Below are 22,375 nucleotides of genomic sequence, written 5' to 3' on the forward strand. Positions count from 1 at the left end.
TGATTAAACAAAATTCACCCATTGTCCTGCTTTGGACGCCATCTCCTGCTACTGCAATTGGACCTGCTTTCAATATAGCCAAGAAACCTGACCTGAAGTCAGAAGACCTGGAATTGAGTCCTGTTTTGAGCCATACCAATTTCATGTTGTTCGATCCTTCAGTCAAGTCTGCCTTTTCGTGATACCAGGGACCACAACACTCCAGGCCCTTCTGTCCTACACGATCTTCCTAAGTTTGTCCTAGTTCGTGGGCATCATTTCCAAGACACTGTCTATCCATCTCACCCTGGACTGTCCCCCTCTCTTTTTGCATTCAATCGTTCCCAACAACAGGGTAATTTCCAATGAGTCCCATCTTCTCATTACATAGGCAAAACATTTAAACTTCACCTTCAGTATTTCCAGTGAATAACCTGAATTACTTTAAGTAAGTCCAAGAGACTCTCAAAATTCTTCTTCAGGACTGCATGACCTTGCATAAAATGTTTAATCTTCCTAGACCTCAGCTTCCTCATCTATACTAAGAAGAAGCTGGGTTCTGTGGTATCTACAATCCTATGACTCCAGATGAATAGGATCACAGATTTCTCATTTTTAATAGGAAGGGGCAGGGTTCTATGATATCTACATTTCTGTGATTCTGGATGAATAGGCTATAGATCTAGAGTTGCAAGGGTTCTTACAAGTCATCTTATTTGAGGAAACTGAGACTCAGAGAGCTTAAGAACTTATACAAAATCGCACTTTGAGTAAGTTATAGGATTGGAATTTGAACCTGGGTTCTAATTTAAACCAGCATACACACACACACACACACACACACACACACACACACACACATATATATATATATATATATATACCACTATCCCAGTAGTTCTTAATGTAGGATCTGTGAACTTGGATGAAAAAAAAATAGCATTTTATTTTTATTAACTTCCAAGTTTCCTTCAATTCTTTTTTTAAAAAACATCACTTCACCAAAATGTCAAATGGGTCCATGTCACAAAACAAGTTAAGGATCCCTGTACTCTACCCCTGGAGACAACTAGGCAGTTGAGTGAATTGAGCGCCTGGAGTCATGAAACATGAGTTCAAATATGGCCACAAATATTTGCTAGCCATGTGACCCCAGGCAAATTACTTAACCCTGCTTGTCTCAGTTTCTTCATCTGTAAAATGTGCTGGAGAAGAAAATGGTAAAACACTCCAACATCTTTGTCAAGAAAACCCCAAATGGGATAATGAAGAATTGGATATGACTGAAATGATTGATAAACAACAATTTCATCATATCCAACGCTGGTGATTTGACAGGAAAGAAAGATCCAGGTCCTATTTCTAGCTTATCTGCACTAATCAGAATTATAGCACATTCAAACCTAAATCAGTTACCTTGTCCCAAGGCCAAACTTATTTTAGCTATCTTAATACTTTAATCTAAGAGGTTATTACCTATACAAACTCCAGCAAACTTCAATAGTTTATTATTATTTTTATCAGAAAAATGACCTAATGACTCTATATATATTTACTTTTTTAATCCTTACATGCTTAGTCATTCTATTTTACAGAGGTAAAAAACAAGATATAATCATGCATTGAAGATATAGCCAAAACTGGTACTTGAGTTGGAAGACATTGCAGGGGTTCCCCCTCACTAAGGCCTCTGCCCTACCCTGGGAAGTAGCTGCAGGCCCAGGTAAGTTCACATCAAGAAATGATGTCTAAGAAAGAAAAGGTACTCAATAAATGAAATTTGTCAGAGAAAAATGTAGATTTCTATAACTTAGCAGTTTGAATTAAACTGCTCTAATTCTTTTATTTTAATTTGATTAGATTTAATAATCTTAAAGAGAGGTGGAATAGGAAGGATAGTGAACATTAGACTTTGGGTCAAGAAAATTTTTCATCTTTGTGACCCTAGGCAAATCACTTAAGCTCTCTGTGCCCAAAAGTCCTCATTAGCTGGAATGTGGACTGAATAAAAGGAAACTATGTTGAGGAGTATGGTAGAAACACATTGTGAAGGACTTTAAAAGACAACCTGGGAAGGTTAGATTTCATGGTTGCTAAGGTCCCTTCTAGCTCTACATATTAGAATACAAAGTAGAGGAACCCTTAGCCAGCCATTATAGCAACTATTGCTGCTGTTCCTATATCTAGCATTGCATTTCTAAAAACTAGACTTTGCCTTATCCAAAAATGATCAAATCCCCAAATTATACCCAGGATTAATTCTAGATTTCTAGAATCTCCTACCTGCCCTAAAGCCCAGTTCCTTCAGAACTAGATCAGTTTTTTGCTCTAAGTGATATCCAGCAAGAACAGGTAGCCTGTTGCAAGTCACAGGTCTCATGCCCAGAGAATCTCCCCCAACCTCATCCTCTTTATTGCTAGCCCAATCTGTATTAAATTCCCATCCAGCAAGAATTCAATCTACTGCCAACTCACAGAGCTCCCTAATACAGTGTTCTTTCCATACATTGGGATACTCACTGGTTGAACTCAACCTTCATGACACTGACTGCTCACCTACCTAGATTTCTGTGGTTGCCTACCTTGTTGCTCCATTCTCCTTCCTAGGCCCCGCTGCTAGACCTTCCCTAGGGCAATTTGGACTTTTGTACCACCCATCCTCAGTATGTTCTTATTCTATTGCCTCAATACTAATAGATTGTCATTTATCCTCTCATCCTACTTCTTTGATCATAATTTAATATTTAAAAAAACTAAAAGTCTTATGGCCTAGAACAATTTATTTTAAGATGAAGTTTTCTCAAAGGTTTTGTCATTTTAAAAACTTCTCATATTTGGAAACATTTATAAATTCTTATCTATAAAGTAAGCATGTTAGAAATGACCTGCTGCCTCCCTACTAACTGCCAAACAAATCTTTTCCTCATGACTTTGAGGGGCTTTGGGGGGCTGGCGTTATACTGATTATACTGATGCTTTGTTGTTGTGTTTGTTCATATATAACTTCAAAATGTCTGATTTCAACTTATTGGCAAACTTTTTAAAAGTAACACATTTGCTATTATAACAAAGCAATAAGACTCCCTGTATTTATTCTTTCCCTTCCCAAATCCATCCTTTCCACAGCTGCCAAAATAATCTGCCTAAAAGACAAGTCTGATCATGTCACTCCCCTTCTCAAGAAGTCATGTTGGCTCCCCATTGCTTCATGGACAAAATACTAATTCTACAGTTTACCTTTTAAAATCCTTCACAATATGGTTCTACCATACTCCTCAATATAGTTTTCCATCATTTAGTCTACATTCCAGCTAAATTGGCTTACTTTTTGTATCCCAAAATTAATATTTCAAATCCTGCCATTCTGCCTTGACATAAACTATTATTCCCTCTATTGCCCTCTCTTTTCTGTCTTTTAGAAGCATTGCTTTTCTTCAAGGCTTACCTCTGTGCTACATCTGATGGGAAGACATTCCTATTTGTTAGGATTCTTATTTCACCCTATAACTATGTATCTACTTATCAAGCTTTCATGTTTTAGTTTCTCAGTATAATGTAAACCAGAATGCATTTTTTTTGTTTTGTCTTTGCATCCCCCATAAATAAAGTTAGCCTTTCCCAGGGAAAGTGATGCTTGATAAATGTTTATAGGATTCAATTGGATTATAGAATAAGATTTTTCTATGAAGTAAGTTATATTTAAGTTTTAAACATGCATTCTCTTTCCTTTGACCTTGTTACAAAATGTCTCTTCTTCCAAACCCTTTCAATATGAATTATTGTTAGCTAAAGGTCAATAATATAACAATAGATTGTCGATTTTAACTTACTTGCTTTACAATCTTACCTAGCAAAGCAAAGCTAACAATTATAAGACATGATTGCTTATGATATAATAATCTTCCTTAATCCTTTCTTAATTCCCTTCATCTTTCTTAATCCTAAAAATTTTGATAAGGATTTAGACCTGTGATTACATTGTTATAGGGAATTCCTAAGCATAAGCCCCTTCTACTAATTCAGATTCAGTAAGGCCTACTATAAGCATGGCGCCAAATTCTAGGGATACAAAGGGGGAAAAAAGGATAGTACTTTCTTGGAGGAGCACAAAATCTAATGGGGTCAGCGCACTCTGCAATTTCTTGTCTTAGAGAGTAGTTTAGAGCAATGAGGATTAAAGGGATTTTTCCATGGTCACACAGCTATTTTGTGTCAAAGACAGATTTGGAACTCAAGTCTTCCTGGGTTCAAAGTAATTTCTCCATTAACCATGCCACAATGTATCATAATAAATTATTCTAATTTAAAATAGAGGATTTAAAAATGCACAAAACTTCCTGGGTTTTTTCCCTAATTTTTTGGCTATTAGGCTAATGATTTCATTAGAATACATGTTTAAAGGGCAAAAATTCTGGTTATGCTATACTTCTCCCTGTCCTATTGTGAGAGGAGTTCTTAGATAATGCACTGGCTTTACCTTTTCATCCCTTTGATATTCTTTCCTGTGGGAGAAACATCACAATAGGGAAAAAGAGTGGTAGAAGAAGAGAAAAACATCAATAAAAGTTATTGTCTAAAAGTAACACACTTACATAGAGAAAAGAGGAAAAAATCTGACTGATTGAGAGGAATAAGCCAATAGGAAATAGGCACATGGGGCACCCACCTGATCTGGCTTCACTCTCCTATCAGTTGCTGGTACAGGAAACCTTTTCATTAAAGTCCATTTCTATGACTCTATTCACTCATAATAAAGTGGTTGCTCCAGCCCTTATTTACCTACAGCCTCTCAGAGGCTGTGATTCCAGACACAATGGGGAACACTGTGTTTTTCAGAAAACCAGGGCTTTTTTTCCATAGAAAACAAAAGTCAGCAGATGCCTAAGGCTTCGGGAGGTGGTTGAGGGAGAACAGGAAGCCTTCAAAGCACTAAGCTCAGGGTGGAAGGGGAATGTCCATTCCCCTAGGCAGCTTGGCAGGCTGAAGGACTTTGGCACCTGAAGACATTGGCTGTGAGACACAGGAAGGTGAATGAGCATGAGAGTAGTTGGTTCATAGTAAGGGTTATTAATCTAGGATTGGTGAAGATTTCAGGGGGCTTTGTGAGGTTGGATGGTGGGGGGGATTCATCTTTATTACAATATAACTGATTTTCTTTTAGTCCTATGTATTTCATTTCATGCATTTAAAAGCAATGTTCAGAGAAGGGTCCAGCAATGTTCAGAGAAGGGATCATGGGCTACATTGGACTGCCAAAGAAGTTCCTGACCCAAAAGGGAAATGGAATGGAATGAAATAAGCATTTATATATAATGTCTACTATATAAAAAAGTACCCTGATAAGCACTTCCAAAAATATAATCTCATTTGAGCCTCTCAATAACCCTTCAAGGTGGGTGCTATTATTAATCCCAATTTTCAATAGAGAACTGAGATAAATAGCTTAAGTGACTTGCCCAAGAATACATACTTAGCAAATGTCTGAGGCCAAATTTGAACTCTGGTTTTCCTGAATCCAGGCTTAGCACTCTATCCACTGTCACCTAGCTGTTTCTAATTCCAAAACATGCAAGCACTAGTGGGGTGTGGGTGTCAGTATTTCTTGGTAGATATTAATTCCCAGGAGAAAAATTGCTTAATGATTCTAAGAGGCTTCTCTTACCTGGACTTCTGAATATATATGATAATAATACCATTTTAGATGATAGTTTGATGCTACAATGAGTATTGCTTCTCTCTAGACCAGGGGTAGGGTTATCTACATTTATAACTATATCTATATCTAACATTATTTTCAGGCAATATTTGGTCAAACACTCAATTAATTCATTCCTAATACCACTGCAATGCCAGATCAATGAAACCTGCTAGGTCTGGAGATTCCCACCCCTGCTCTAGGCCTTGATTTACTCATCTGGAATTTCTAGATCAAAGATGTCAAACCTGTGGTCAAGGTCACATGCTGTCTACAACACTTCTGAGCACCAGATTAAAACATAATTGGGAAGTATCTAACAAATATAAAGAAAATATAATAGGATATAGATAATGTTAATATGTGATTTTCAAAGCAATAGTTATTCTCAGGGATCCTCATGTATGATTTAGTGGCCTTCATTTCAATTTGAGTTAAATATTACTGAACTAAATTGATTTCTAAGGTTCCTTCAAGTTATTAAAAAAGGAACTTTAATTGTATAATCTCTACATTGCTAACATATTACTATAAAGCACATTTCCCAAATGCCTTTGGAGGTCAGTAAGTTGTCCCACTTTCAAAAATGGTAGGCCAGAAACATGGACCCTTTTCTCTTCTACACTCTTTCATAAGTTTACTTTTCATCTCTATAAATCACTTTCTCATCTCCATTTCTAGATCAAGTCTTTCTCTTGAGATCTAGCTATGTATCACATGTATATCATAATACATATTTCAGTCTAACTCCTCTACATTTTGAACTCAAGTTGTTCAAAACTGAACTTGTTCTCTTTTATGCAAAATAGCCCCTTTGTCAACTTCTCTAAAATTATTATAGGGTACTATCATCCAGGTTTTACAAATTTTGAGGTTAATTCTTGACTTCTAAATCTCCTTCACTACATATATCCAGTATGTTGCCAAAGTTTGCTATTTCTCCACATTGCCTTCCTTCTCATTGCTCACATACCCACAACCCTACTTCAAATCCCTTTTACCTCGTGCTTATATACCAGGTATTAAATATACCCTGCAGATCAACTCAGGACTCTTTAGTGCAGCCTAAATCAGATTAAGATGTAATTGAAAAATATTTAACAAAATGAATAAAAATACAACAGAATATAAAATAATGTTAATATGTGTTTTTTCTAAGTTGATATGTTCCTATATCTATATTCAGTATTCCCAAATGCCTTTGGAGGTCAGTAAGTTGTCCCTCTTCAAAAATGGTGGTCCAGAAACATATATCTGTATAGATAGAGAGATAGAGAGATAGAGAGATAGATAGATAGATCCCCTGTATCTGTATTCAGCTGCAATCAAGCTGCCCAATGTTCCACTTCTTCAAAATAATTACTTTATAGTTATTTTATAGATGTAACTTAAAGCTCAAATCCATTTGCACAGGGATCTTCCCATTGGTAGAGAACAATTACTCAATTATTTGGGCTCCAATGAGGGTCAGACTTGTCAAGAATTTGGAAGAAGAAGAAAGACTATTGCTATCATTCAGTCAAAATCCTGATAGCTACTGTTGACTTTGATACATGGTTTACAATTTTTCTTTACTCCTCTACTTCTCCTCTCATATAGGTTTTCCCTCAAATACCCTTGACCCTAACTACTCAATTTCCCAACCAACTTGTCTCCCATGAGCTACCCTTCCACCCAACTTTAGCCACACACAAAAATGCTCATAATATTGATTCTGTCATCACTCACAGAGGTACTACTACTTTGTTTTTCAGTTTTGAAGTTTCCTCATCCAATCATCATCTACTTGTTTTCCACCTTTCTCTCTCTATGACTTTATCTGCTTTATAGCCTACAGTTCCCTTGACCTCCTCAATTCTTCCTTGCATTACATCTTTCTCCTCGGTGAAATTATTGAAATCTACACTGCCCTCCTCTCTTTAATATTTATCTTTCTTAACATATTTATTGAAGTCTCAACTTTGAATCACCCTTCCCCTTTGCAGCTACACTAGTGATGCTAAACAAAGGTAAAGAAAATCATACAACTGTTCTGACTGGATCCACTACAAAGCTGTATATAACTCAAACTGGACTCTCAAATTCTGTCATACCTCCCTATCATCTCACTATCTCACTCTTCAAAGAAACTATTCTAAAGCTTTTTGTCTCTCCTTAAACCTTCTACGGCTCCTCCTCTCCCGACTCTCTTAGTAGAGAACCTTGGCTAATATTTTACAGAAATAATTGAGGCTATTTTGCCATGAGTTCTCCCTTTCCCCCTCTTCCTTATCTTTTGTCATTCAGGTGCCTTCTGCCACTTTCCCTAATGACCTTATTCCTTACTAAGTCTAACCCTTGTGCTTGTTCAAACAATCCCATTCTACTTTATCTTCTTTAAAATACTGCCCTCTCAGTCATTCCCACTGTTTCATTTATTTTTAATCTCTCTCTCTCTCTCTCTCTCTCTCTCTCTCTCTCTCTCTCTCTCTCTCTCTCTCTCTCTCTCTCTCTCTCTCCCTCCCTCCCTCCCTACTTCTTTCCTTACCTACTTCGTATAATCTTCTAGATCATACCTTCTAATTGAAGGTATCTATCTGGGGCCCTCTCCTCTTCTCCTTCTAGGCTACTTCATTTGGTAATGTCATTAACTCCCGTGGATTTAACTGCAATTTTTATGTGATGATTCTCAAATCAACCTATCCTGACACAATCTCTCTGCTAGCTTCCAATGCCACAGCTCCAGCTGCCTTTTAGACATCTTGAAGGGGATGTCCAGTAGACATCTTAAATTCTATCTTCCCTATTACTATAGAGGGCAACACTATCCTCCAAGTTACTCAGGCTTGCAACCTAGGAATCACCCTGGATTGCTCACTCTCATTCCTCCACCTATATTCAAACTGTTGCCAAAATCTGTCAGATTTCACCTTTGCAACATTTCCCAAATACATTCCCTTTTTTCCTCTGATGTCATTATTCTGAGATAGGCTCCCATCACCTTACACTTGGATTATTACAATAACCTGTTAGTAGATCTGCCTACTTCGTATCTCCTCCCCTCCACTTGCTCATCCTTCCCTATCTATAGTGATTTTCCTAAAACACAGATTCAATCATGTCAAGCTTCTACTCAATAAACTCTAGTGGCTTCCTATTGCCTTGAGGGAACAAATACAAACTTCTCTGAATGTCATTCAAAGGCCTCCACAATTTTATGTTCTCCTACCTTTCCATCTTCTTCCATTTTACTTTATTACACATGCTCTTCTCTCCACTGACAGTTGCTTCCTGGCTCTTCTGCAAACAGAACATTCCAGTCTCTTAACTCCAAGCATTTTCCTTGTCTTCCATGCCTGAAATACTCTCTTTCCTCTACTCCAATCACTGACCTCCCAAGCTTCTTTTAGGTTCAAAGTAAAATCTTAATCGTCTTCAGGAAGTCTTAATTTTGGTGCCATCTTTCTAATAATTATTTCCTATTTATCTTAAATTTAATTTGTTTCACATATATTTGTTTGTAGGTTGTTACCCCCATTTGATGGTAAGTTCTTTGTGGATAGAGATGTCTTTTGCTTTTCTTCTATCCCAAGTAAGTACATAGTAGGTGCTTAATAAATTGCTATTGACTGATTGACACAAGGGATGTTTCTCAGCCTTGTCATGTTCACTTTTAACTTAAAGCTAAATCTCAAATTCAATTATTTCAGGATTTGCAGATAAATTTATAGATTAAAAGGGAAAAACATAAGGAAAAGTTAATAGTTGACAAAGGATAAAATTAAAATTTGTGAAAACCTCTCTCTACCTTTTCCATTTGGCAGCTAGTGATGAAGGGTAAGATATCTAGTAATCCTTTCACATAGGGATTTTCTCAATTGTAGTTTTGATATGTTGTGCAGTCACCATAAGAAATTAAATGGGAACTTTTTTGGGAGGGAGTTTTCTGGAAACTGCAGACAATATGCAAAGGTCAGCAAATGACACAGAAAAAGTTTAAAAACTCAGAAATGCAAGACATGTGAATAGTATTGCTTAATATCAATGTATTTTATCTTTTAATACCATAATAGTTTATATTTCTTCTCTAGTATTAATAAAGAGTCAAAAAAATTTTGTGAATATTTCTAGATCTCAGGGGCTGGGGTAGGGGGTCACCATGCCACTTACACTTATCATATAATCTAATGTATATTGAATAAAATTCTCCTCCTGTTTTAAATCTTTGATAATATTTCACAATTATATAGAAGATTTCATAAAAACACTTAATTGAAAAAGAAGTAGGAATATGAGTTGTGATAGAATGATAGGTTACGTCGAATAATAGGCACCGAGGAAATCCATAAGATTTTTCATTTTTAAACGTGTGTGTGTGTGTGTGTGTGTGTGTGTGTGTGTGTGTGTATGTATGTATTGGGACCTCTATCAGTTTAGAGAGCCTAAAATTGCATTAGAGCCTAAAAATTATTAGAAGGTCTTCCCAGTCTCTTAAGGCATTGATAAATATGGTTACAAAATAACTTTTAACCAAGATGCACATGCCCTCTAACTCAGTTAAAAAAATAGATAGGTTTCAGCTACTCCATGCATCCAGGTCAAAAAGACTCTATATTAGGAGATAATAGAGGGAAATCCATTTACAGTGATGGATAATATAAACTTCATATGCAAGAAAGAAGCTCCCTAATTTTATCCCTTTGAGTAATATTCATTTGAGTATATCTGTGTAATATTTAATACCTGCTGCTTAAGGAGTTACTAGTTGCTTGGGCTTTCAATAATTCACTTGAATTACCTGAGCCTGAGTCTTCTAATGTATAAAATGAGAGGGCTGGATTGTTTTCTAAGGTCCCTTATACCTCTAAAATTCTGTAAGAGTCAGACACAACTGAAAGAACTGAACAGCCATTTCTGACACAAAACCAGAGATATCATTTCACTGCACCAAAACTTGCTCCTTATTTTATGCAAGAGAAACTGAGGTCCAGAGAGGTATGTAACATGCCCAAAGTCAGATAAATATTAAATTCAGAGTCAAGATTCAAACCCATGTACTCTAACATCAAATACAATGCTCCTCAACAAGAATTTATTCGGTTCCTACATGCCAGTTACTATAGCTGGGAAAGTATTGGCAATAAAATAAATAGTAAAAATATGATCCTAACCTTCCAGGTTCAGGTGGGGGAGATGACATGTACTCGTTACTACTTCATGCAGGCCATGTTCTTCTCATACAATAATATGCTACACTCAGACAATTTTGTTCAGAGTTGATGGAATTGTTCTAGTGTAGAATTCCTCACACTAGTTTTGTTTCAGATCACTTTGAAGGCTGAAAAATATTGATGATATCCCTAAGTACTGATCCTGGGTATCTGAATATAGGGAATATCCTAGGACAAAGAGAAAAGATATTAATATTTTAGAGAAAATTTAGGAAATTAAGTATATTTTTCCTTCAAATGCTACAGCTTAACTATTACAGATAGTAATGCTAATAATAATATAGAAGGGCAGCTGAGTAGTTCAGTTGATAGATTGCCTGACCTAGAACTAGCTTCACCTTCAAGAGTTTAAATCGGGCCTCAGACCCTCTGTACCCAAGAGCAAGTCATTTAATACTTCTTTCTTCAATTTCCTCATTTGTAAAATGAGATAGAGAAAGAAATGGCAAACTCCTCCAGTATCTTTGTCAAGAAAAGCCCAAATGGGATCAAGCAACTGAATAACAACAATAATATAGAACTCTACAAAACAATTATTAATACTAATACTAACATCAACAAATCACAATTTCAGAGCTGAAAGGTACTCCAGTGTATCTAATCTGAATCCCATCTGAACAAGAATCCCCTTTACAAAAAATCCAGGGAAATGGTTATCTAGTCTGTCCTTCAAGACCCCTTTCAGAAGTAGCATAATCCATTAATTCTAACTAGTTCTAATTATTAGGAAAATTTTCTTTAAGATCATTTATTTAGAGATGGGACCTGAGAGGCAGTCCAGTAAAATCTTCTTGTTTGACAGAGAGGAGATTTAGTGACTTTTCCAAAGTTACACAGATAGTAACTGACAGAGGCAGAATTCAAAATCAGTTTCTCCAACACCAAATGAAAAATTTAACATCCACAAATTCTTGCTATTTCAGCTTTATTGACCAGGTTATTATTCAGTCATTTTCAGTCATACCATACTCTCTGTGATCCCATTTGGAGTTTTCTTGGCAAAGATACTAAAGAGGTTTGCCATTTCCTTCTCTAGCTCATTTTACAGATGAGGAAACTGAGGCAAAGAGGGTTAAATGACTTGCCCTGGATCACACAAGTAGTGTTGGAGACTGGATTTGAACTCAAAAAGATGAGTCTTCCTGACTTTATACTCATTCCTTTTTTTTTTTTTTTTGGTTTTTGCCAAGGCAATGGGGTTAAATGACTTGCCCAAGGCCGCACAGCTAAGTATTAAGTGTCTGAGGTCAAATTTGAATTCAAGTCCTCCTGACTCTAGGGCCAATACTCTATTCACTGTACCACCTAGCTGCCCCTTTTATGCCCATTACTACATTCACTGCACCACTTAGCTGCCATGAAGCCAAGACAGTTTTGCAAATTCATGAAGACAGCTATCATGTGCTTCTTCCTTTCTCCACAATACTCCCTCAATCTCTTTTCCAAGTGAAACTTTAAATACCCTCGATTCCTTTAACTTATCCTTGATTGGGATGAATTCATGTTCTTTCTGTCAGCCTTTCTATGGTTGGTCTTTAGCTTATCTATTTTTATTCTTAAATGTCCTTCCTAAAATTTAACACAAAAATTTATCATTTGATATATTAGAGAAGATGTTTCTGTTGACATTTGTCATTTTCTAATAGACTTCTATTTATGCTTCACACAAAATTGTTACATAAAATACCAGCATGCTACTGAAACCCATTAGAAAAGCATTGATCTAAAGGAATAAAATTTATTTTCAAAATTCCCTTAACCTCTCTCTTTTTAAAAAGAAAATAGTATTTTATTTTTTCCCCAGTTATATGTAAAAACAATTTTTAGCATTAGCATTACTTTTTAAAACTTTAAGTTACAAATGATCTCCCTTCCTTCCTCTCCACTCCCATCATTGAGAAGGCAAGAAATTCAATGTAGGTCATACACATGTGGTTATACAAAACATTCCCATATTATTCTTGTTGTGAAAGAAAACAGACCAAAAATAAATAAATAAAAACCTTTAAGAAAGAAAAGAAAGCAAAAAATTCATGCTTCAGTCTGTATCCAGACAACCATCAGGTCTTTATTTGGGGATGGACAACATTTTTCAATGACAGCCCTTCAGAGTTGTCTTGAATTATTGTATTACTGAGAAGAGCTAAATCATTCACATCTGATCACCGTAGAATATTGCTGTTACTTTGTACACAGATCATTTTACTTTTTATCAGCTCATGTCTTTCCACGTTTTTTCTAAGAACATGCTGCTCATCATTTCTTCTAGCAAAATAATATTCCACTACAATCACACACCACAATTTGTTTAGTCATTCCCCAATGGATGGGCATCCCCTTAATTTCCAGTTCTTTGTCACCAGAAAAAAAGAACTCCTATAAATATTTTTGTACATGTAGGTCTTTTTCTTTCTTCCTTTTTAAATTTCTTTTGGGATATAGACCTAGTAATGGCATTGCTAGGTCAAAGGGTACAAAAGGTTTTATTGCCCTTTGGCATAATTCCAAATTGCTCTAGAGAAAGATTGAATCAGTTCACAATGCCACCCAACAATGCTTAATGTCTCATTTTTTCCACATCTACTCCATTTATCATTTTCCTTTTCTGTCCTATTTGTCAATTTAATAGGTATGAGATAGTACCTTAAAATTGTTTTAATTTGGGGAGACTAGGTGGCACAGTGGATAGAGCACTGGCCCTGGAGTCAGGAGTACCTGAGTTTAAATCTGGCCTCAGACACTTAATAATTACCGAGCTGTGTGGTCTTGGGCAAGCCACTTAACCCCATTTGCCTTACAAAAAAAAAAAACCCTAAAAAAATTGTTTTAATTTGCATTTCCCAAATCAATAGTGATATATTTTTCATGTTATAGATTGTATTCATTACTTCATTTGAAAACTATTCACATCTTTGATCATTTATCAACTGAGGAATAGCTATTATTTTTTATGAATTTTAAACAGTTCTCTATGTTTGATACATGAGGTCTTTATCCAAGAAACTTGATTCAGAATTTTTTTTCACAGTTACTATTATTTACTATATTTCCCTCCAGTCTATTTCCCTTCCTTGTTTATTTTATTCTCTCTCTTTTCACCCTGTATTTCCTCAAGTGTTTTACTTCTGATTACTCCCTCCTTCAGTATACTTTCTCTTCTATTCATAAAACCACCCCTGTTTCCCCTTTCCCTCATACTTTTCTGTATGGTAAAAATAGATTTCTATACCCAATTGACTGTATAGGGTATTCCCTCTTTGAGTCAATTCTGATGAGAATAAGATTCACTCACTCTCCCTCACTCTCCCCCTTTCTCTTCCATTGTAAAAGCTTTTTCTTGCCTCTTTTGTGTGAGATAATTACATCTACCACCCCTTTTCCCTTTCTCCCTATACATCCCTCTCACCCCTTAATTTTTATTTCTTTATATATCATCCCATCATATTCAACTCATATTCATGCTCTCTGTCTAGATATATCCATTCTAACCATCCTAATAATGAAAAAATTCTTATGAGTTACAAGTAACATATTCCCATGCAGGAATGTAAACACTTTAAGCTTATTAAATCCCCTATGATTTCCCTTTCCTGTTTACCTTTTTATGCTTATCTTGAGTCTTGCATTAAAAGTCAAATTTTTTATTCAGCTCTGGTTTTCTCATCAAAAATGCTTACAAGTCTTCTATTTCATTGAATATCCATTTTCCCCCGAAGGATTACACTTACTTTTGCTGGGTAGGTGAACCTGGATTATAATCTTAACTTCTTTGCTCTCTAGAATATTTTATTCCAAGCCCTTAGATTTTTTAAGGCAGGAGCTATTAAATTTTGTGTTATATTGTCTATGGCTCCAGGATCATTGATTTGTTTTTCCTGGCTGCTTGAAATATTTTCTCTTTGAAGTGGAAGCTCTGGAATTTGACTATAATATATTCCTGGGAGTTATTCTTTTGGTATATCTCATAGGAAGTGATCAGTGTATTCTTTCAACTTTTATTATACCCTCTGGCACTTTTCCTTGACAATTTTAGGAAGATGCTATGTAGAGTCTTTTTTGTGATCATGGCTTTCAAATAGTCAATTACTTTGTAAATCATCTCTCCTCAATCTACTTTCCACATCAGCTGCTTTTCCTAAAAGGGATAGCACATTGTCTTCTAGTTTTTCATTCTTTTGGTTTTGTTTTATTGTTCTTGATTTCTTTTTAACTACCATTTCTTCAGTTCTAATTTTTAAGGAATTATTTCTTCAGTAAGCTTTTACACATACTTTTGGCCAATTCTACTTATTAAGGCATTTTTCCCCTTCAGTGATTTTTTGTGCCTTTTTTTTCTCCATTGGAGCAATTCTGCTTTTTAAAAGTATCCTTCTCCTTATTGACTTTTTGTACCTCTTTTACCCATTTGACCCAGTCTTTTTTTTAAGGTGTTATTTTCTTCAGCATTGTTTTGTCTCTTTTACTAAGCTATTAACTCATTTTCATGATATTCTTGCATTATGCTTATTTCTCTTCCCAATTTTCTTCTACTTCACTTACTTGACTGTCAAAATCCTTTTTGAACTCTTCTATGGCCTGAGTCCAATTCTTATTTTTCTTGGAGGCTTTGTATGATGGAGATTTGACTGGTTTTTTTCCTTTTCAGTATGTTTGATCTTCTTTGTCACCACAGTAATTTTCTATGGTCAGAATTTTTTCTGTTGCATCCTCTTTTTCCCATTCTATTTAACTTTTAACTCTTTTATAAAGTAGAACTCTGCTTCCAAGATGGAGTGTGTACTATCCCAAGCTTCAAGGGTTTTGTGTTACTGTTTTCAGAGATACTTTTAGGGACCTATAACTTTTCAATTCTTCCAGGGTGGTATGATATAAGCAAAGGTATTGAGTACTCTTCTGGTTTATGCTCCAGGCCGTGGGTGACCAGTCCTTTCTACCTTGAAACTATGAGGAAGGTCCCAGCTCCCCTGAGGCAGCAAGCTCTGGAGTACTAGTTATCCTCCTCAGTGTGGGGCTACCACCCAAGACTGAGACCAGATATGAGTATAGGCAAGGCAACAGTCTTGCCTCAGAGCTAAAAAAGAGAGCTTGTAACCTCCTTCTTATCAGTTGTTCAACCCCCTTGCTAATTGTGAGCTGAGTGCTATGGAAGCATCTATTTTACCATGTCTTTTGGGGGCTTCTGCTATTCCAGGAATTGTTTTATGGTCTCATTTAAAGTTATTCAGAAGAGTTTTGGGGAGAACTCGGACAAGTTGCTGCTTTTTATCCACCATCTTAGCTCTGCCCCTCCCAAGGACTCCCAAAATTTCCTCTTGAATATATATCCTATTAACTGATTCTCTCTATACCCTAGTGCCTTGTTTTTAGGGGTTTTTTTTTGTTTTAGAGAAAAATTCAACCATGTCTCTTTTTAAGGAAGGACCAATGAATAAGAAACTCGTGGTTCTGAGATTTTGAACCTTCACTTCCATATTAAGAATTTCCAGAGAATGTGTTCTTTGAGGTGTATATTTTTTTTTAATGGAATGAGTCACGAATGTCATCAGGTCCCTTAGAACATTGGTTTTCAAATCCCCATGGTAATTTTAAAAAGAATAACTTTCTCTCCTTTGAAAAAGTAACAGGAAAATCACTACATGGAATTTTTTCCTGAAGTTCTTTCATGTAGAACGACAACAGTTCATAATTCTGCAGACCTTTAAGATTTAAAAAGTATACTCTCCTCAACAGCCCTGGAAGACAATGAAGAAGCAGCATTTTTATCCCCATTTTATAGATAAGGAGGCCAAGTTTCCATGAGACAAAATAACATGACTCTTTTCACACAGTTCATAAATTATGTGGTTGCAGAACATCAATTATACTAAAGAAGAGACGACAGAGGTTATTTAATCCAAACTCTCATTGAAAAAGGAAGAAAAGAAAAGGAATATGAAAAAATGTTGAGCTAAGAGAGGTCCAGCAACTTGCTCAAGGCAAGTAGCTGCACTTTGTGCTTTGACCAGAGCATAAATGCCAGATTAGAATTCTAGTGTCATAGACTGAAGTGGGAGAGATTCTATTAATTATCTAGCCCAACACCCTCATTTTACATATGAGGAAACCGAGGCTACCAAAGCTGACTTGACTTGCCTGGGGTCCCATATAAACTATCAAAACCAAGACTTGAGCCCGGAGGCTTGTTGACCTTCATTCAGTATACCCTTTCTATTAAAAGATGGTTACAACTCCCCGTATTAAGTTCAGGAACAATGGAAGGATTTGGAGTTTTGAAAGACTAAATTTTCTTTCAATAAGCAATAATAAAAAATATGTTGGAAAAAGATAAATTTTAATATGTTTTCACTTACTAGGTATGCTCTGCTAAAAAAGATATATTTCAGAGTAGGGCATGATCAGCAGGTATAACCTATAACTTTCACTCCATTTGTCCCCCCCCAATCCAGTTAAATATCAGTAGGATAATATATTTTAGGAGCAAAATCAGAAAGACATTTATCTATTTTTTGTGTGTCTTTGTCACTTGGCTCCCTGACTACGCTTGAGATAATACTGCCTCTCTATATATTTTCAGAATTATGATAATCATTCATTAAATTTCATCACACTGATCTAGACAAAAATTCCTTTACAGTTTTTTTTTCTTATTCATGACAACATTTAAAAAAGAAAAAAGTCCTTTCAAAGGTTTCAGTGAAATCATAAGATTGTTACAATCTATATCCTCTCTGGAAAATACATGATACAGTAGAAGAAAAAGAAGGGAAGGGAACATGCATTGATGTCATGCTTACTATGTGCAGGAACTCTGCTAAAAATATTACAAATCCTGGGAGGTTGGTGCTATCTTTATTTTTACAAATGAGAAAACTGAGACCGAAAAAGGGTGACTTGTCCAGGTCAGCTAAGAAGTGACTGAGACTGGAATAAAATCAGTCTTGCTAACTCTAAGACCAATGCTCTACTCATTATCCAACTTATCTGAGACATGAAATCAGAAAAGACAAGGATATAGATCTCAGTTCTATAACTATCTTTGTGACTGTGGGTCATTCATTGCCTCCCTCTGAGTCTTAGTGTTCTCATTAGACAAAATAGGGATAATAATCATTGTACTATCTATTTTATAGGGTAATTGTGAGGTGAGGGAAGCAGTTTTAGAACTTAAAGATCTAGCCTTCCTCTCATCCCCCTTCTTTACAGAGATGAGGGACTACTACATATGATCTCAAACTTTTTTGCTATCTTGACTGTTTATCCTTGATAGATTGTTTCCCCCCCCCTTTTAAAACATTGTTATAGAACAGCAGTTTCCAGGAACTCCTTTTGATAACTTCAACAATAACAGCAACAACTATCTAATAAAGACCCAGGATTATTTAATATACTACTTATTCTACTTTAGATTAATTTAGATTTACTTATTAAGTGCTTATAATTACTACAAAGATAACAAATTTATAGTGTTTTAAATATGGACATTCTTGACACAAAAGAAAAAATACTTATAAAAATTACTGCTTTAGGTTCCCTTAAAGAATATTTAACATGAATCCTTTTGGGAGTCACTAAATATGAATCACTGTAGTACATAGATCCCTAGGGGATAGGTGGCAGAGGAAGAGGCATATTAGGAAATGTGGGTGAAGTTAAAACAAAATATACCAATAAAATTTATTTTAAAAAACTCATAAATATCTAAATAAATGCATTCTAGCAAAATTCTGCATCATCAGTAATGTTTTCTGATTATTTTCATTAAATAATGGCTCATCGAAATGAATAAGGGCTTCCTAAACTGGGAGTACTCATTTTTTTGTTTTTTTTAAAGTCTTTCTAAATATGGTGATGATGATAGCTGTTATCTATATTGTACTTTGATGTTTGCAAAAAAGCTTTTATGTATTATTTCCTTAGACCTTAAAATCACTGAGATGTAGGTACTATTATAATCATTCCCATTTTACAGATGAAGAAATTCCTAATGGGAAAATGCAAGAATTTTTAGACTTTGATATTCACAACAACAAAGTGAGATGGGATATGTGTGGGGGGGTGTGTATGAGAGAGAGAGAGACAGAGAGAGAGAGAGAGAGAACAAACATATATGGGTGTATGTGTGTGCTGAGTTGATTAAACATTTGAAAAGAAAATCTTTACATGAGACTCAGTTTCATTTACAATACTCTTTCTGTACCTTTTTATATAGATATATCTATTTTTGTTGGTATTTGTTAAGCATGGTAAAATAAAAAAAATTAAATTTCTTTAGTTAAAAAAAGAAAATATTCTGACCACGATAGTGTGTTATTGAAGGATAAAAGTTTCAAGGGTTTTTTCATATCTATGAAACAAAATCTCAAGTATGTGGGTGTCTGCGTGGGAGTGCTTGAGATGGGAGAGACTGGAAGAAAGAAAACTGTTTTCAGTTGCTTAGTTCCCAATGTTGTCTCACTGATCAAAAGAGTTGTTGCATACTTGCTCTTCTTAGGTGACAAGCCTGCCATTGGAACCTTCCTAAGCCTATAAGTGGAGGAAAAGAATTCACAAGCCTTGCTTCTTCATAACGGCTGTATTGTGAATCCCACTGGCAGTTTGATGAAATCTATGAACTTCTGACAATAATGTTTTTAAATACATAAAATAAAAATATATAGGATTGTGAAGGAAACTAATTCCGTTTTCCCCTAATCTAAATTTACAGACCTCCTATAAATCTATAGACCACAGATTAAGCATCTCTTCTTTTAAAGGAATTTCATCACATTATGAAAGATGTTTATGGGAAATTACTGTCACTGAGACTGAATTACAGGGAAACCACTGAGATTTTGAATCTCAGCTTGTCATAGTATTTGAGGAGAAGAGACATGGTAACATTAGGAAAATGTTTGGGGAAGTTGGTTTTACAAAAAATAGGCCAAATTCTCCAGCAAGTCAATGTGAGTTTGAACACTTTTCCCCTTTGCAACAAAGATACTCACCTTCTTACATTGGGTCTTCTGGTATCTTGGGCTGTCTCCCTGCTTTTCTATTTATATTCCCATTCCCAGGAAGCATTCCAAGACCACCAAGTTGGACTCTGCCAGTTAAACAGGGCTGTAGGAACACAGAACATTGGGGGAAATGGGTGTTATAACATATTCTTGCTAGACTGTGCGAGACCATGGTGTTTCATCCCTGGAACCAGGATGATCCTGTACAGTTAATTGCACCCTGGTGAAAGTGATTATTAGCCCTGATGCAGGCACTGTCCATACTTTGATGGTTTTATAAACAGCAGCTTGCCTGCTCAAGCCTTGAAAACTTGGGAGTTCTAGAGCTATAAGCTTCCTGATCAGATTTTTTTTTCTTTTTTTTTTTTTCTAGTGGAAAATCTCTGCTTACCCCCATTCTTTTTGTAAAATAAGATATTAAGGGAGGGTTTTCAACACATTTATACTAAGGTTTCTTAGTCTTTTGTTACATCCATCATGGTTTGATTTTGATTTTATGTTTTGATGGTCTTGTTGATGTTATGAACCTTCTTCTTAGAATAATTCGTTTTAAATTTATAGTTGAAGGAAATATTCAATTTCAGCTAAAAGTTAGTGAAAATAGAGATCTGAGATTATTTTTAAAAAATTATCCAAGGGTCTCCGGGTTAAGAACACTTGGTTTAAAGTGACAGAGGACAGAGTGAAAGCAAAGGTAATATAGATACTCTAAATTTGATTTCCAGCAGTGCAGGTTTAAAAGAGAATGCTGCCCACTTATCTCCTGCAAGAGATGAGGGACTCAAGGTTCAGAATGAGACAAATATTTTTGGAAATTGCTACTATGGGAATTTGCTTTATTTGATTGTACATATTTGTTACCAAGGTTTTGTTTTTATTTTTCTTTTGGAAGGTGGAGATGGGAAGAGGGAGGGGGAGGGGATTGAGAGAGAGGAAAAAAGAAATGCTTGTTAGTTTAAAAAAAAAATTTTAAGGGAATGCCAATCAAGACCTCCTTTCCCATTCAATCCCCAACTATCCATATGCAATGCTGCTATATTTCAGACATGTGAGGTTTCTGAAATTCCAGTTGCTCTGAAAAAGTCACATGTTAAAGATAGTACCCACTCATGTATGGCCTAACACTGTATGATGCAATTGAGAGGCAATCTAGAGCAGTGTCAACTGGGAAGCCCGAAAAAAAGGGAAAAATGCCTTCTGTATAATCTCAATCTTACTGCAGACCTCATCTTTAAAAGACATGTCTCTACCACTGCTCAAATCCAGAAGTTGCAACATAAAAGAATAAAGAAGGATTTATATAATAAGGGCAATGTACAGTAAAATCAATTAGTTATCAAATATTTATTAAGCACTCATACATATATACACATATATGTGTATACACACATCTATATCCATATCCATATCGATATCTATATTTATATCTATATCTATACCTATATATGTATAGATATATATAGATATATAGATATATAAAACAAGCACTATGCTAAGCACTCAGCTAGGAAGACTCATCTTCCTGAGTTCAAATCTGACCTCTGACACTGGCTATGCAACTTGGATAAATCACTTAATCCTGTTTAGCTCAGTTTCCTCATCTGTAAAATGAGTTGGAGAAGGAAATGTCAAACCACTCTAATACCTTTGCCAAGAAGAACCTAAATGAGGTTACAAAGAGTAACACACCACTGACAACAACAAATACTCAATAGTGGAGATACAAGAGAGGCAAAATTGAAAAAAAGGATCCTGCTCTCCATGAACTCAATATCTAGTGGGAATAGACAACATGAAAAGAACTAAGTATAAAAAATATGGGATAAATTAGAGATAATCAAAAGAGAGAAGACTCTCATCTTAAGGTGTCTGGGGGACTGGGAAAGGCTACATGAAGGTAGATGAGGAGGGAGAGAATGCCAGGCATGGGGGAATAATAGCCAAATACAGAAAGTATCCTGGGTGGGGGGGAGTTGGAGAAAGAACACCATATCAGAAGTCAAAATAATTGGGCTCCCCTATTTTATAAATGAGGAATCCTCTTAGCATCAGGAAGAGGAAGAATTTACCCACCATCACAAGCTGACAACTAGCAAAGTTGAGATTTGAACCCAGGTTTGTCTTACTTCGGGTCCAGGAATTTATCCATTGTGAATATATGAAAGGGAATTCTAAATGATAAAGGAAAAGAAAAAAAATGACAAAGGAGGAAAAGATAAATGATCAGTCTTAAGAATAAGGAACAAGAAGGACTACAGAGATGAAACCAACAGGATTTACCTGGGAAATATGGAAAATTCTACAATTAATCCCTGGAGAATAAAACTTGGAGCCATAAATGAAAGATTATTTTTGTTCAGATGATCAGTCGTGTCTGACTTCTTCGTGATCTTGTGGACCATACTTGTCTATGGGATTTTCTTGGCAAAGATACTGGAGTGATTTGCCATTTCCTTCTCTAGAGGATTAAAGCAAATAGAGGTAAAGTGACTTGC

General features: G+C 35.6%; 1 long non-coding RNA gene across 38 annotated transcripts in view; it reads right to left on the reverse strand.

The window, feature by feature from the left end:
* Positions 1–22,375, reverse strand: part of LOC141504332 (uncharacterized) — a 1,263,877-nt gene that overhangs the window by 736,346 nt on the left and 505,156 nt on the right. For 34 of the 38 annotated variants that reach the window (XR_012473290.1, XR_012473300.1, XR_012473313.1 and 31 more), the window contains one exon: positions 19,869–19,983. The exons of 2 other annotated variants lie outside the window; for them this stretch is intronic. This is a non-coding gene — a long non-coding RNA (uncharacterized LOC141504332). Of the gene's footprint in view, positions 1–10,824; positions 16,617–19,868; positions 19,984–22,375 lie in introns of all 38 variants that reach the window. 2 more of the 38 variants (XR_012473298.1, XR_012473291.1) reach the window with 2 other exon arrangements.

The sequence above is a fragment of the Macrotis lagotis genome, chromosome 1 (assembly GCF_037893015.1).
Source record: "Macrotis lagotis isolate mMagLag1 chromosome 1, bilby.v1.9.chrom.fasta, whole genome shotgun sequence".
NCBI classification, from domain to species: domain Eukaryota; kingdom Metazoa; phylum Chordata; class Mammalia; order Peramelemorphia; family Peramelidae; genus Macrotis; species Macrotis lagotis.